General features: G+C 43.7%; 1 protein-coding gene across 1 annotated transcript in view; it reads left to right on the forward strand.

Annotated features, from left to right (window-relative positions):
- LOC112214382 (synapsin-3) overlaps nucleotides 1-15,805 on the forward strand; it is a 120,548-nt gene that overhangs the window by 72,892 nt on the left and 31,851 nt on the right. The window lies entirely within an intron of this gene.

A 15,805-nucleotide genomic window follows, 5' to 3' on the forward strand; every position in this document is an offset into this window, starting at 1 on the left:
GCTGGCTACAATCTCTAGAATTAGACAAATTTAAGTTTAATCAGTTTTTTCTCGCCTCTGTGTTTTTATGTAAGGGATCAGGAACCTGAGTGGAGATATCGCTGTGTGTGGAGGCTGATCTGTGGAGAGTTGAGAGATTTATATAACAAAGCCAGAGTAATCCCAAGCTACTGAACTATGACCCTATAGCCCCTCTCATGATCACCTTTTAGAACGCTCTCTGTTAACCTCAATAGGAACAGGCCCAGCAAGCAAGGCTGTTGGAAAGTACATCATTACAATAAGCTAACAACTCAGAACTGGTCAAGTATGTTTCTTTTTTGAGTTTTTCTTCCTTTAGGCTATGTGGACCATAAAAACATACAAGTGGTGTGTGCAACAGTGTATCGCATGCAGTAGGCCTTTGTCTGTCTGTTTCGTTTAACAACAGTAAAGGACGTAATTGTTGGCAAAGTGTGTCTGTCATACGCAGATCATGTTGTGACTGTACAATAAGGGGCACACTGCAAATAAATATTCTATTAATTTATTATTACAGAATTATACAGTTCACTATTTCCTATATAATCAACCTGTGTTTGTTCAGGAGGGCATGTACAGTATGTATACCCTGGAAATTCTTGGTATCCTTCCTCTAAACCAAGGGGGGGGGGCACTTCAATCTGGCCCACGAGACATTACATTTTTTTTCACTCTAAAAAATATATATCTATATACACTACCGTTCAAAAGTTTGTGGTCACTTAGAAATGTCCTTGTTTTTGAAAGAAAAGCACACCAGTCTCAATGTCAACAGTGAAGAGGCGACTCCGGGATGCTGGCCTTCTAGGCAGAGTTGCAAAGAAAAAGCCATATCTCAGACTGGCCAATAAAAAGGAAAGATTAAGATGTGCAAAGAACACACACTGGACAGAGGAATTCTGCCTAGAAGGCCAGCATCCCAGAGTCGCCTCTTCACTGTTGACGTTGAGACTGGTGTTTTGCTGGTACTATTTAATGAAGCTGCCAGTTGAGGACTTGAGGCGTCTGTTTCTCAAACTAGACACTAATGTACTTGTCCTCTTGCTCAGTTGTGCACCGGGGCCTCCCACTCTTTCTATTCTGGTTAGAGCCAGTTTGCGCTGTTCTGTGACGGGAGTAGTGTACATCGTTGTACGAGATCTTCAGTTTCTTGGCAATTTGTTGCATGGAATAGCCTTCAGTTCTCATAACAAGAATAGACTGAGTTTCAGAAGAAAGTTATTTGTTTCTGGACATTGTAAGCCTGTATTCAAACCCACAAATGCTGACGCTCCAGATACTCAACTAGTCTAAAGAAGGTCAGTTTTATTGCTTCTTTCATCAGGACAACAGTTTTCAGCTGTGCTAACATAATTGCAAAAGGGTTTTCTAATGATCAGTTAGCCTTTTAAAATTATAAACTTGGATTAGCTAACACAATGTGCCATGATCACAGGAGTGATGGTTGCTGATAATGGGCCTACACTGTATTTCTGATAAATTTGATGTGACCCCAAACTTTTGAACGGTAATGTATATAGATATATTTTTTTGCACCTTTTTTCTCCCCAATTTCGATGTATCCAATTGGTGGTTATAGTCTTGTCCCATCGCTGCAACTTCTGTATGGACTCAGGAGAGGCGAAGGTCGAGAGCCATGTATCCTCCGAAACACGACCCAGCCAAGTCGTAACTGCTTCAAGACACACTGCCCGCTTAACCCGGAAACCAGCTGCACCAATGTGTTGGAGGAAACACCGTACACCTGGCGACCGTGTCGGCGTGCATTTGCCTGGCCTGCCACAGGAGTCACTAGAGCGCAATGGGACAAGGAAATCTCGACCTGCCAAACCCTCTCTTAACCCGGACGACCTTGGGCCAATTGTGCGCCGCCTCATGGGCCTCCCAGTCATCTCCCAGCTGTGACACAGCCTGGGATTGAATCCATGTCTGCAGTGACACCTCAAGCGCTGCAATGTAGTGCCTTAGACCTCTGCGCCACTCGGGAGGCCCCCGCAAATTGATTTTAACAAACAATTGGTCCCCCCAAAAATGTGTCTCCGTTGAATTTCTAAATCCCGACGTGGCCCTCGAGCCAAAACGTTTGCCCACCCCTGCTCTAGACATAAATAAACAAGTGCATGACTAACTTTGGAATAGAATCCGATGACCACAGCTGAAGTCCAGTTTTTATAAGTTACATTTTTTTTATATGCAGATGGGATGGCATGTCAGAACTTCATGGTGAGCATCCAAGGAAAACAGGAGATATGCATGGCCATTGTTAACCATTAATGACATAACCTCTGAGCCATTGTGTCAGGTTGGAACATGACTGAGTCGTCATCATTTGTTGCATTCCTTGTCGGGTCAGACATTGGAGACTTATTCGTTTTTTCTTGGTGGGGGGCAGTTAGCGGTGACGTTTATCATTTTCTTTTAACTGAGCTTCTCAAATCTATCAGGGTGGTGTCCACCATTTCCATCTGATGTCCCTGAGGATTCTTCAAACAAATACTCCAATAACCACATTACGTCTTTGCTTATTTCACCATGACCTCGATTTTAAGCCTTTGTCAATGTAACTTTTTATAGTTATCTAATATTTCTGAAGTCACTTTATATAAAAAGATGTGACAAAAGAGAATAATGGCATGGGGAGGGAGGCGCAGCCTTGCATGCTCTCTTTGATATCACTCATGACGTTTCCTTATGACCCCATCTGTCCTTTACACAAAAAAATGCCATTGGACCTTCTGGAAATGTTATCCTAATTAGGCCAACATACTGTAAGCATAATGCAGGCGCACAATCTCATCTCTAAAAATCTATGTATAGAAAAAGTGCCTGTTATTTAGTGCAAGCTGCCCAGCCAGCCTTCGGGGAGCCTGGGGAGGCATTGTGCGCTAAAAGGTGTTTGAAGGCTCTATGTGTGGTTCTGTAATGACAAAGGGGACCAGGCGGTGAAATACCTTTTTCATGCGACTGACAAGCCGTTAAATAGACACAGGAAGAGGCGAAAGTTGAAAAGATAGCAGCGCCGAGAGAAGATCTCCGGGGGATCACATCCAAACATGCATGACTCACTGGGGTTCCTTCCTGTTGGTACTCCTACGCTACTCCCTCTCCTACATGCCATGGTGCTTAAGTGGGACATGGCCCCCTTTTTGCTTTACTGCTGTTTATTTGAAAAGAAAACCTGTAAAATACTTCAGTACATGAGATGAGCAATGTACATCGTGTAAGGTTGTAAAACCAATGAAGGTTGGCAACACTCAAGTATCCACTACATTCCATCCCCCTAACCAAATACAATGGCCTGAGTGAATTCACTTAGGCTAACTCACCCACACATACAGTGGCTTTAGACATTTCCACTGCGTGCCAAACAGGCCTGTGAGACTAATAGAGGGTAAGTGAGAGATGATTTAATTGAAACTTCCTGGACGTCTGGTCCTGCAGGTCAAACAAACACCCCATTCAGTCAACTGGTGTCGGACTTCATTTGTGAGTGAAGATAATAGGTGTTGGGCTTCAATCTTTAATCTTGTCACCCAGAATCAAATGTCATGCTGGCGGGCTTCTCGATATGCCACGAGAGACTACATAATCTTAAATGGTAGAGTCGTTATCAGTTTTTTGCAGTATAAAAGGAAGCCACTTCTTGTGCGATAAAGTCAAAGCATTCTATCTCTGATCTGTCAGCACAGTGTGATGCCCATTGTTTAGATGATTGTGAAGCTACCCTTGGATCTACTTCCTATCCTCTAGGAGGTCAACTAGGAAACCTGGAAGCATTATCGTGACCCGGAAATGTTTTCATCTCTGTATTTATCAGCAGCTCATTCATCTACACCGCTCTTTAAAACAATTCATCATCAAAGCAAGATGTCACAGACAGCTCCTTAGCTTTTGATGGTGATACCCATTCTATCTCTATGGTGAAACCACTGTCCGTTCACTGTTCCCATTAGCTAACAGTGAGATTATGGCTATCAGTTTATGTTCAATGGAGACATTTTGACTACTAGGAAAGGGAAACGCGTCCCTGACCTGTGCTCTCCATCTCACTCATTGGACTCCCGCTCCCAGCAGGTAAAGTATGATGAACCATCAGTAACTTCTGACACATTAGGGCCAAGTAACAACCACAGTGCTTCACTGCTCTGTGCCAGAGTCCCTCTTCCCTCCCTTGCATACTGTACAGTACATATTTGGTGTACTGTCAAACTATCAGTCAGAGAAACCCCCAAAATGACTGTTGCCTTACACCATGAGACACCGCACAGCAGTTGGGATACCCAAGACTCATGACAGTATGGAAATAGCTCCTTAGAATTCCAGGAGGCTGAGGGAATGTAGGGTAGTCACGGTAACGGGCAGTCCTATGCTGAGCACAGTAAAAATGACTTTTCTATTTACTTTGGTCATATAAGGCTGTCTCATTGACTGACCACTGAAAGGCCTGGGCTGTTAGATCATTGGAATGGTAAACCTAAATAATGCCTATGTGCTGTCAAACTAGAAGATAAACCCAGTAACTGTACACTGTTTTATGAGTAACTGGAATCGCTGTCATTGGGTGTTTTTATATTGTTGACTAGCCTTCTTATCCTTGCAACATGCCAGGGACACTAAAGGGGATACCTAGTCAGTTGCGCAAGTGGATACGTTCAACCAAAATGTGTGTTCCGCATTTAACACAAACCCTCTGAATCAGAGAGGTGTGGGGGGGCTGCCTCAATCGACGTTCACGTCGTCGGCGCCTGGGGAGCAGTTGTTGTGGGTTAACTGCCTTGCTCAAGGGCAGAAAAGCAGATTTTTTTTTTCTCCCCTCCTTGCCGGCATAGGGATTTGAACCAGCAACCTTTTGGTTACTGGCTTAACGCTGTTAATCACCAGGCTACCTGCTATCTCCAACCAGTGTGTTATTGTACTGGTAATGCACTGAGCTCCTATGCATTCATTGGCATCTAGTTCTAGTAGGATTCCACTTGCAGCTTAAAATGGGCCAGTACGTGTGTTTCCTCTTACTTAACCAGCAGTCCTTCTCAGAAACAGTTAAGGAAGGTGAGTGGGAGGAGGGGGCTTAGCTAATCGGTGAAGGATGGTGGATGGACTTGAGACCAGTGATTCATGGGTAGGGAGGTTGGAGGGCCGTGGATTCACCGGATGTAGACGTCACACTGCGTGGAGGCAACCATATGTTCCTAGGGAATTGTGGGAACCTAAATATAGACATGATTTCACAGGAATACCCCTATTAGTTGCTGTTTTCCCGATACGTCTACCATAACATGTGGTCACTATGATATCGCACTGTATAACTTACCGGTATTAATATCTGCCCACTACTATAATTACACTGAATGTGTTCACTGCATTATGTTGCGTAGACTGAGCTACAATATCCTCTATGTATTGCATTTACAAGGACCCATGGCTTACATGCCGCAACCCTAACACACAGACTTCATTTTTGCGGTAGCATTGAACCATTGAACCAAAGCGGGTGTGGGGCTTACTGTGGCCTGTGAGTTATGGAGTTTTGTCCTTTTATCCATCAGCATGCTGTCATTGTGCTTGGCTCATCCTCTACTCCCCCTCTGGTAGTGGTGAGCCAGGCCAGACCATGGCCCGTTGGGTGTGTGTGGACCGCGGTGTTACCGGACAAACTGCTGTGTGAGGTACCGCTGCTCATCCCAAATCCAGATTTACAGCACCACAGGAGAACCTGCACAAACATTTATTCACAGCATCATGGGAACATTGTGCTGTTTCACACTAATGTCCTCAAATTGATAGTGATGTTTGGGCAACTGAGGATGACTAGGCCATTTTAGAAAGAGAATATGTCATAGATCTTTTTAGAGTTTCGATAAATGTTTTGTCTCACCATTACAATGGAACCGTGTTTTTGTGTTTTCCTTCAACTGGTCATAAAGTGGCTGTAAGTGTTGTATATATTTGGGGAATTGGTGGCTGTAAATTCAGTTTTAAAGCAAAGTATTATACTTGGTTGTCTATAAAGGACAGTATACAAAGTGCAGATCGTGAGAAAGCAGCTTGAGATTGCTTTTGCCTAACCCAATAATGATAAATGTTGTCTTTAGAGACAGGGCGTAGAGGCACACTGAGAAGACTCCCTCAATTTATTGCTTTACTGGACATGAAGTAATATACTCAAACCACACTCAAAACCCTCACGCCACACTTGCAATTCCTTGTAGCGCCCCATTGTCCCTGAGTGACTCCCTGTCACTTCGTCTTACACAGTGTGCCCTATCCAGCCCATCCTGGGTAAAAAGAGGTCAGGCCAGGCGAACCCTACCACTCTTCTACTCATGTTGTTCTCTAGACAAACCATTTCCTTCGCCATGCTAAACAGAGCCCTTTTCCAGGTGAGGAAGTGGAGCAGCCCTGGGCTATGAGGATGGAGCAGCCCTGGGCTATGAGGATGGAGCTGCCAGGCCAGGGTTTGGTTTGAGTGAGACATCAAAAGCGAGGCGGCCAGCTGCCCGGGACAGGCAGCTACGGTAGAAGTTGGCTCTCTCGTTCCCTTCTGCCGGTATAAATAGAGCCAGGGTGTGCCGCATCCAGCTGTTCCAAAATATTTTTTTCCCCCCCTTGATGTTCCCTTCCCTCTCTTTCTTCCTCTGTACTGGGGCCTCATTGAAAGCAGTGGCTGTGCTGAGATTTGGGCTCTGGCTTCGTGTAGTCTGCAGAAGATTCCCCTCTTTTGCCAAAAGGAGCTGCCTGTTCCTTCTATTGTTTTCCTCAGGTGTGCGGTAGAGTAAGAGCCAACAACTACATGCATGCACTCCCTTGTGTATGATCACATGTACTTGGCAATACATCTTGTGAAATACAGTATAGGTCAGAGGGTAGAGCTAATATTGCACAAAATTACAATAACCTTTTTATGGCTTATGTACAGTGTCTTTGGAAAGTATTCAGACCCCTTGACTTTTTCCACATTTTGTTACATTACAGCCTTATTCTAAAATGGATTACATTTTTTTTTATCCTCCGCAATCTATACACATTACTCCATAATGACAAAGCGAAAACAGGTTTTTAGAAATAAAAAACATAAATACCTTATTTACATAAGTATTCAGCCTTTTGCTATTAGACTCAAAATTAAGCTCCAGTGCATCCTTTTCCATTGATCATCCTTGAGATGTTTCTACAACGTGATTGGAGTCCACCAGTGGTAAATTCGATTGACTGGACATGATTTGGAAAGGCACACACCTGTCTATATAAGGTCCCACCATTGACACTGCATGTCAGAGCAAAAACCAAGCCATGAGGTCGAAGGAAGTGTCCGTAGAGCTCCGAGACAGGATTGTGTCAAGGCACAGTTCTGGGGAAGAGTAACAAAAATATTCTTCATCATTGAAAGTCCCCAAGAACACAATGGCCTCCATCATTCTTAGGTGGAAGAAGTTTGGAACCACCAAGAATCTTCCTAGAGCTGGCCGCCCGGCCAAACTGAGCAATCGGAGGAGAAGGGCTTTGGCAAGGGAGGTGACCAAGAACCTGATGGTCACCTGACGACAGAGCTCTAGAATTCCTCCGTGGAAATGGCAGGACCTTCCAGAAGGACAACCATGTTTCCCAAGTGGCGCAGCAGTCTAATGCACTGCATCTCAGTGCTTGAGGTGTCACTACAGACCCTGGTTTGATTCCAGGCTGTATCACAACTGGCCGTGATTGAGAGTCCCATAGGGCGGAGCACAATTGGCCCAGTGTCGTTAGGGTTTGGCGGGTGTAGGCCGTCATTGTAAATAAGAATTTGTTTTGAACTGACTTGCCTAGTTAAATCAAATTTAAAATCTCTGCAGCACTCCTCCAATCAGGCCTTTCATGGTAGAGTGGCCAGACAGAAACCACTCCTCAGTAAAAGGCACATGACAGCCCGCTTGGAGTTAGCCAAAAGGCACCTAAAATCTCCCAGACCATGAGAAACAAGATTCTCTGGTCTGATGAAACCAAGATTGAACTCTTTGCCCTGAATGTCAAGCGCTACATCTGGAGGAAACCTGGGACCATCCCTACAGTGAAGCATGGTGGTGGCAGCATCATGCTGTGGGCTGTTTTTCAGCAGCAGGGACTGGAAGACTAGTCAGGATCGAGGCAAAGATGAACAGGGCAAAGTACAGAGATCCTTGATGAAATCCTGTTCCAGAGCGCTCAGGACCTCAGACTGGGGGCGAAGGTTCACCTTCCAACAGGACAACGAGCCTAAGCACACAGCAAACACAACGCAGGAGTGGCTTCAGGGACTAGACTCTGAATGTCCTTGAGTGGCCCAGCAAGAGCCTGGACTTGAAGCCGATCGAATATCTCTGGAGAGACCTGACAATAGCTGTGCAGCGACGCTCCCCATCCAACCTGACAGAGCTTGAGAGGATCTGCAGAGAAGAATGGGAGAAACTCCCCAAATACAGGTGCCAAGCTTGTAGCATCATACCCAAGGAGAATCTAAGCTGTAATCACTGCCAAAAGGTTCTTCAACAAAGTACTGAGTAAAGGGTCTGAATACTTACATAAATGTGATATTTAATTTTTTGGTATAAATTTGCAGAAATTTCAAAAACAGTTTTTGCTTTGTCGTTATGGGGTATTGTGTGTAGATTGATCAGGGGTAAAAACGATTTAAATCAATTTTAGAATAAGGCTGTAGCGTAACAAAATGTGGAAAATGTCAACTGGTCTGAATACTTTCTGAAGGCACTGTATATCCAATCATATTTTCATGCTTGTTTAAGCTTTAAAACTTGACCCATGCTTCCTAAAGTGAGCATTAGCACGATTGGTAACAACAACATCATCAATTCAGGAGAGTACTCTCACCCTTCCCTTTAGGCTTATCTCACCCCACCTTAGGTGCTAATAACCTTGTAATGGGCCTTGCATGTTATCAGGCTACATCATGCTGTGTATGTTATTCACACAGTAATGTAGGTTGAACATTTAAGTGATAATCAACAACGCATGTACAGTACAATTTTCAGCTCAGTGAATCTATGGCAATTGATTGATTGCCATGAATCACCCAATTGGTACAATGTTTATTTTTCGATTCAGTCTTACATTATCTAAACAAATTTCATTCAGCCCAACACCATTTATACTGTAGTTATGCTCGCAAATACAATACTTACTAAATTATAGTAAGTTGAGAACCTACGGGCAGAGTCCCAACCTGGAAACTGTCTTCAGTCCTCTGCTTTCCCATTTAACTCTGAGTGGCGGACTGCTACGTCAGAGTGGCCACTCAGTGGTGGATTTCCCAACAGCCCTTCTCTTCATGTTCAATAAATGTCCTGGGGCAACACCGATCTACTACAACACCGATCTACTACATCCACTGTGTGTCCTGGGACTCCTGACTGTGTCAGAACAACTCTCTCCTTTCCCTTCTAGCTGGGGGATTCTTGACTCTATGGTCTGTACTTCCTCATCCGGACAGATGTTAATAGAGAAGGAAACCGTCACTTTCCAGAGGCCTATAGAACTCCACAGTATTAGCACCTGTTCTATGTTCCCGGCCTTGTTTCATTTGGTTAGCCCACTTTCTTTCTTCTCTCCTTATTTGTTAATCCATTGGGCCACTTTAGGGCTTTGGCTCTGGATATGGATTTGACTTTTACAGTGTATTAGTCCTAGAGGGAATGGTGCTTTTAAAGGCAGGGTGTGGGGGGTTCAAAACCATTTCCTTTGCTCCTCATTTAGGCCTTCACTATAACACACTTTCCAGTTATCTTACGCTCCACTACAACTAAATAGTTTTGATGTTGTGTGACTAGAGTCCCCTCATTGGTCAGTGTTTTGGAGGGATACTTGAGTATTTCAATTTGGCTGTCCTATCACATCTTAACCCTGTTTGCAAAATTGGATCATTTACTGTTACCAACTGTTTGAAGGCCTACTTCTGACTATCAATGAAACTTTCTAAACCCTCTCAGTGCAAATTGCCTGTTGAACCCCCCTTTTAAATTGAGTAAACAAAGTTTGATACCAGTCGTCTGTTCTATCAGCAACCAGGACCTCGACCATCTGCTCCAAACTCCCGTTGCCAAATTGACTTTTGGAATGTTTATTTTTACCCATTGCCTCATTAGCATATTGTGTAAATGAAAAACCCATCAGAGCTGTGCAAAGACAAACACCCAGCAATCTGTCATGTAATGTGTTTATGGGCTTGCGTGAAATTGGGAAAGTCGTTCAAATTGTTCAACTTCTGGACAAAGCTCATAAACACATTTTACTTTTACTTTCCCAAAACTTTTACTGCAATTTCTAAACATAAATCAATCAAAACATGAGAAATCAACAACTGCATCACAAGAAGAGGTATGAGTAATTACACAAACTGTCAAGTTCAAATCAAATCAAATCTTATTTGTCACATACACATGGTTAGCAGATGTTAATGCGAGTGTAGCGAAATGCTTGTGTTTCTAGTTCCGACAATGCAGTAATAACCAACAAGTAATCTAACTAACAATTCCAAAACTACTGTCTTATACACAGTGTAAGGGGATAAAGAATATGTACATAAGGATATATGAATGAGTGATGGTACAGAGCAGCATAGGCAAGATACAGTAGATGGTATCGAGTACAGTATATACATATGAGATGAGTATGTAAACAAAGTGGCATAGTTAAAGTGGCTAGTGATACATGTATTACATAAGGATGCAGTCGATGATATAGAGTACAGTATATACGTATGCATATGAGATGAATAATGTAGGGTAAGTAACATTATATAAGGTAGCATTGTTTAAAGTGGCTAGTGATATATTTACATAATTTCCCATCAATTCCCATTATTAAAGTGGCTGGAGTTGAGTCCGTGTCAGTGTCAGTGTGTTGGCAGCAGCCACTCAATGTTAGTGGTGGCTGTTTAACAGTCTGATGGCCTTGAGATAGAAGCTGTTTTTCAGTCTCTGTCCCAGCTTTGATGCACCTGTACTGACCTCGCCTTCTGGATGATAGCGGGGTGAACAGGCAGTGGCTCGGGTGGTTGATGTCCTTGATGATCTTTATGGCCTTCCTGTAACATCGGGTGGTCTAGGTGTCCTGGAGGGAAGGTAGTTTGCCCCCGGTGATGCGTTGTGCAGACCTCACTACCCTCTGGAGAGCCTTACGGTTGTGGGTGGAGCAGTTGCCGTACCAGGCGGTGATACAGCCCGCCAGGATGCTCTCGATTGTGCATCTGTAGAAGTTTGTGAGTGCTTTTGGTGACAAGCCGAATTTCTTCAGCCTCCTGAGGTTGAAGAGGCACTGCTGCGCCTTCTTCACAATGCTGTCTGTGTGAGTGGACCAATTCAGTTTGTCTGTGATGTGTATGCCGAGGAACTTAACTTGCTACCCTCTCCACTACTGTTCCATCGATGTGGATAGGGGGGTGTTCCCTCTGCTGTTTCCTGAAGTCCACAATCATCTCCTTAGTTTTGTTGACGTTGAGTGTGAGGTTATTTTCCTGACACCACACTCCGAGGGCCCTCACCTCCTCCCTGTAGGCCGTCTCGTCGTTGTTGGTAATCAAGCCTACCACTGTTGTGTACATGAAACTGATGCGAAAACTGGTTGTATGCCAATTCGTCGTCCAAACTATCTGTTGAAGACCTTTCGGGCAGAAACCTAATGTTTTGAACTAGAACTCGAATAAAAGTGACATTTTCTGCTATCAAACAATGTTTTCTCTGTATGCCTCCACTAAGAGGCCAATGACCAGAGGTTCACAGCTTTCCTGATCCCAGGATCGAGTGACTTTGCTGGGTGTAATTGCATACATTGCCTCCTTACTTCTGCTGACACTTTTCCAAAGACCCAGTGTATTGTAGCCTAACCCTGGAAAATGGGAATGTGACATCTCTTTCCCTTTTAGACGGAGAGGAATGCCCTGCAGCACTGATCGTTTTTGCAAGACTGGTGCTGCCAAAGGCCCCGTCTGTCCCAATTATGTTGGTTCTCACTTTTTTCAAATGTAGAAGCCAGCTGAAATGTAGCTAGGTTAGTGAATTGATTAGCACTAATAGCCCTGCCCCATGACTCTTACTGAACCACCACAGCAAAGTTGGATTGAAATAGCAAATGTTTTGGTAGTGTTAGTGTCTATTCTTCTACTTAGGCTATGCATTGGGGGGTATGACATAACCTACACGCATATGTGTTTACCTAAAATAGATGACCTCTGAGTAAAGTTGTGGCCATGTTCTGTTATTAAATCATATTGAATCATGACTTCGTATGAATCATATCCATTTGCACAATATTTTCTCAACATTTGTCAGAGTGTATTCCTCAGAACACTGTGCAGATGTGCGAAGATGACTTCAAAATTTCTCTGAATGGCCAGCCGTTCCCTCAATTAGAAGTGCCATGGACATTGCATACTTCTAACCTCTTCCTTGCCTCTCTTCGAAACCCATGAACCATTCGCAGGTGCATTGGCCAAAGTGTTCAGAATCTTCACCATCAAATGCATCTCCATCACAAACCTGGTGTTCGGTATTCTCAGGAAACTTCCACTCTGGAAACTTCCATCCCTGAAAATAGGGATGGAAGTCTGTCTGTTTTCCAGACAGATGTTTCCCTCATGGAAACGCACTCCGATCAGGATGGATCCCAATGGAAGCCAGATGACCCTGAATTCCATGACAATAATTATCATGCCCCATTAGCAGTCTAACGACTTACGATGTCATACACTGAGCATCCGATGTATAGTTTGCGGGGGCTCATCAGTAGCACAAGGCTTACCATTACTGTAAATGCAACTTAAACGGTGTGTTGTCTGGTTGGGAGATGTGTGTTATGTCTACGACTTAATTCAGTTCCTTTCTGGAAGTACAACTACAAAGGCCGTGGCACGTTTATCTTGTGTCGTGACTTGGCTATGATGAAGTGTAGTGGTTTGCTTACAAAGAAGTTCACAAAGTGTACATGTGGGTCTGAAGATGGCGATGATAGATGGTTGGCTCTAGGTTAAGGGTGTTTTCTTGATGCCCAAACTCTTGTGCATTTACCACTCCAAGCACAATCAAATACCTGAACAAGAGGATGTTCTGACAGTCTGGTATGGATTCTGTAGTTAACCATCCATTCACTTACCCGTTAAAATTTCTATGGAAAATATTAATCCTCAACTTCCAGGTTTAATCTTGATTTTGTAAAAGTTTCATCAATCCGCCAAACACTGTTTCAAGTTACTACGGCACATACATATATAGTACGGGAATAGTTCTGAGGTTTTGCAATGCCGATTTCAAACGGGCAGATCAAATCCACTCAGGCCAGGTGTGTGATTACAGTCAGTTATTTGTGTGTTCTCCATTCGTCTCTCAAGGCCAAGTTCATCTTTGAGCATGGTTTTATGTGAACAGGCTGTCTTTGGTTTTGATGCCAGGAGATCTTTTTGATCAGCGGCCTGGGTCAGGGTCCCCCAGCTCTCCTCCTCTCCTCGTCTGCTTAAGTCTTTTCGCTGCTGTCCGCTTCCTTGATGTGGCAGCTTTGAATGGCCATCATAAAAATTAAGAGATCATACATATGCGGGGATGGATGCACCATGTGTTGCGTTGGATAATTGATGCGCCCCCTTAGAATGACTCTACCCCCCCGAATCAGAGCCTGATAAGTACATATTTACAATTGTACATCTAAGTACTTATCCATCTGGCCACTCTCCTAGCTAATGGGCTAATGTGGTGGAGAATGTGTTTTGTTTGACCTTTCACCTGCCCTCTTAGATCTCCTTTTTGTCTAGCCGCTCATTGTTTTATTAATTGCCAACCAACATCTGAAGTTTTACGATAAATGTTTTACAGTACCACTGTTACATTGTACATTATATTAGACCCAGACCTCGACTTCACAAGGATCCTTGGGCAATTATAATGGTCAAATAACTTTTTAGGTCCCTCCATTATAAATGTGGTGATTCACTAAGGATGGTTATTTGGGCACAAAAGTTACGTGACAATTAGCCTCGTCCAACATGATGACACTTGCAAAGGCAGGGTCGTTGGATGACTCATGTCCCCTCTGTTCAACGTGCTGCCCTTTAGTTTGTGGGAAATTGCATGGGTCCAACAGACTGGACAAAATTATTCAATGTTTTATCTATTTGTCTTCATGCCGACGACCCAACGTTCCACTGAGCTCAACTTTAGAATTGAGTGAGGTGGGGGGATTTAAGAATGTGACGAAGTGTGATTCACGACAGCCTTCGGCCCTAAATGATCCAAATATCTGACTTTCACACACACAAAAAATATATATATATATGACCGAGTGTTTTGGCCCGAAGGATGGGCTTCCCTGAAGTATGTACCAGACCTGGTCGTCTGGTGCGTTACTGTAAATGACGGCAACCTCATGTTGTGAAACCAAACCTAGACTGGTGAAATCACTGGCCGTATAATTAGATTTTGTGTGCGTTTTCTCAATTACTTGACCATACGGAACACATTGTTAATGGTTTTCGGGTGGGAACAGGAAAGGCAAGTACAGTAATTCATACAGCTGTAAGAAAACAAAAGCCGAGACAAATCAAAATGTACACGTCTGAAAGCTCATAAGCACGTCTCAGTCTGAGATGGTTTCATGCCAGGTTTAGTGCCCAGACGTATTTGATCTTCCTTCTGATGTTCCGTGCTGCCAGTGTAACCTCATTAGATAGGATGTGGTCTCTTCCCTCCACCGTGTCTCCCGTCATTGCCACATTGATGGGAATGACTGGGAGATTTTCAGATTACACATCCAGACAGAGTTGGCGGCCACACATCTGCCCACCCAAAACCACCTCTGTCATTTTAGGACAAGCCCCCACAGGGAAACCACTGTCCTCAGTCATTCTCATACACATGTTATATCAGGTGTCTCCCTGCTACATAGCTCACATGTGCCGAATACAAAATAATTCAGCTTGCGTCTGAGGCTTAGTGAATGTGCTTTTCAATCTGGCATTGATGGAGATTTCCATTTAAAAAATGGAAATACCAACCACAAATGGCCAGGAGAACTGTTGATCGGTAGGTAGCTTATTCTTCAGAATTTAAATTATGACTTGAGCGGTACATTGAGGAGTCCATTTGTCTTTCTATGAGCCAATGTGTTTCACCTAAACAGAGGATACTTATTATCTGGGTCCTGAGGCTCTTTGTACCATTTTTAGGGATTTCAAGTGGTTGACTCACTAGTATTAATAGATTGTGTAATCATGATTTAAAACGCAGTTTGAAAGTAGATTATAAATTCACAATTACACTTCCAACTCACACAGTTGTTTTCAGCCTATTATGGATGCAAGTTAGATTGTGTTATCTTGTACAGCTTGGGGCTGTAGTTTCACGATCTCTCAACACGGTTGGCACTGATGTCCTAGCAACCTTGTGTCTGTCGATGATTAACACTAACCAGACAACATCCAGACGGGGGGTGGGGGGTCTTCTCTGTTCTGTTCAGTCCTGTCCACTGACAGGCAGACGAGGGGTGGATAAAACGATAGCAGCAGCTGCCTTAACCCTAGCAGATCTGTCAGGCCTGAGCTCACAGCTGTGTGCGTACTCTGGCTGTGTGCCCTCTGCTCTGACTGAAAATCTCTCATCTGCTTATCTAAATGTTTTCTGTCGGAGTGTGCCAGGAAGAGTGTGTTCTTATACCCAGGCCCACCGTATAATGCTGATGTTATATTGTACTGTAAGATTGCAATAAAAATTTAAGTGATGTTACATACACACCCCATTCGTGTTGTTCAGGTAATGTACTCAGAAGAATACTG

The sequence above is a fragment of the Oncorhynchus tshawytscha genome, unplaced genomic scaffold, assembly GCF_018296145.1.
Source record: "Oncorhynchus tshawytscha isolate Ot180627B unplaced genomic scaffold, Otsh_v2.0 Un_contig_8799_pilon_pilon, whole genome shotgun sequence".
NCBI lineage: Eukaryota > Metazoa > Chordata > Actinopteri > Salmoniformes > Salmonidae > Oncorhynchus > Oncorhynchus tshawytscha.